The following is a 1,751-nucleotide window of genomic DNA, read 5'->3' on the forward strand; positions in this document are numbered from 1 at the left end:
CGCACCATTTCCTCATCCCCCATTTCTCTCCCCTCCCCCTTCTCACCCAGACATTCCTCCCCCCTGCACACGGCCCCTCCCCTTCTAGCCCCAGACTCCGTCCTGGGTTGGGTCCCCCAGGGACTTGTCTGGGGAACTGGCAGGAGGAATGAAAGGACACACGTGCGTGATGGTGGGTGTGACCGTGTGTGAGCCGGCCTGTGAGGCACGCTGTCTGGAAGGGGAGCTGTGAGTGCATGTCTGTCCCTTCAGCGCCCAATTGACAGGCCCACGTGTGTGCATGTGCGTGTGTGCGTGTGCGGGGGGCTGAGGAGGAGGCTGGGGCACTGGGGTTTGTCTCCCAGGGGGTTGGGGGTCATCTCAGAGTTGTTGACCAGCTGCCCCAAAGAGCTGCCTGGGAAACTGAGTCAGTCTAAAGGTGCGAGTGGGGGGGCCCTGGGGCATCTGAGCTCCCAGCCCCTCAGGACCAGAAGACTTGGTGATAAACATCATCGTTTCCATGCCCTTCTTTCTAGGATTAGAAACAACAGAACAAAACAAACCTGCATCTAATTCATTTTTTTAAAATATATTTTATTGATTTTTTACAGAGAGGAAGGAAGAGGGATAGAGAGTTAGAAACATCGATCAGCTGCCTCCTGCACATCTCCTACTGGGGATGTGCCCGCAACCCTGGTACATGCCCTTAACCGGAATCGAACCTGGGACCCTTCAGTCCGAAGGCCAGCGCCCTGTCCACTGAGCCAAACCGGTCAGGGCCCTGCATCTAATCCTTTCTGTCTTCTCTTATGAACTGATAACGTTTCTCTCCCTCCATAGCCGTCTTCCTGTGTCTGTGACCCTGATTCTTTTTTAAATATAACTTTATTTTATTATTTTTTTATTGGCGTTAGAAAGAGAAAGGGAGAGGGGGGAGGGAGAAACAGGGAGGGGCTGCCTCCAGCACGGACCCTCTCACCAGGGATCGAACCTGCAGCCTGGGTATGTGCCCTGACAGGGAATCGAACCTCCAACCTTCCTGCTCCAACCAGCCGAGCCACACGGGCCAGGGCTGTGACCCTGATTCCTTATCCCTGTGTCTCCCCATCTTTCTCTCTCGCTTTGCCACTGTCTTTCTCTGAGACGATCATTTTGTCTCTGTCTTCCTGGCTCTGTTTCTCTGTCCATCTGTCTGTCTGGTTCGCTTTCTCTGTGCGTTCCTGTCTGATTTTCTCCATCTCTCTCTCTCTCTCTCTCTCTAATCTCCCCCTCCCCCCCCCCCCCCCCCCCCCCCCCCTCCCCCCCCCCCCCCTGCTTACTCTGGGTTTGTGTGTGTTTCTAAATTTCTGGCTCTGTCTCCCTGATGTTCTTACTCTGTTTATTCTGTGCCTCTCTCTCTTTTTGAATGCCTCTCTGACTTTCTCATCCATTCTCTCTCTCTCTCTCTCTCTCTCTCTCCAAAAGCCATTTCAAGGCTTACAGAATCTTTCCCTCTCTCCCTCGCTCTCTCTCTAGCTCTCTCTCCCCTTGAGTTTCTCTCCTTTATCTCTCTGTATATATTTCTATTTCCTTCTCTCTGAATGACTGTATCCCTACCTCTTTTTTTTTTTCTTTTTCCGTCTCCCGGCTTTTGTTTCTTTCTGTTCCTCTTAGTGGCTGCCCATTTCTCCTTTCCCACCTCTACCTACCTATCCATCAGCCTATCTATCTGGGTCTCCATCCTCCCTCAGTTCTCTACATCTCTGTGTTTCTCTCTCTCTCTCTCTCTCTCT

General features: G+C 52.3%; 1 protein-coding gene across 1 annotated transcript in view; it reads right to left on the reverse strand.

The window, feature by feature from the left end:
• LOC102754470 (hyaluronan synthase 1-like) overlaps positions 1-1,751 on the reverse strand; it is a 46,983-nt gene that overhangs the window by 11,215 nt on the left and 34,017 nt on the right. The gene's annotated exons all lie outside the window — the stretch shown is intronic.

Source organism: Myotis davidii, unplaced genomic scaffold, assembly GCF_000327345.1.
Source record: "Myotis davidii unplaced genomic scaffold, ASM32734v1 scaffold2053, whole genome shotgun sequence".
Taxonomy (NCBI): Eukaryota; Metazoa; Chordata; class Mammalia; order Chiroptera; family Vespertilionidae; genus Myotis; species Myotis davidii.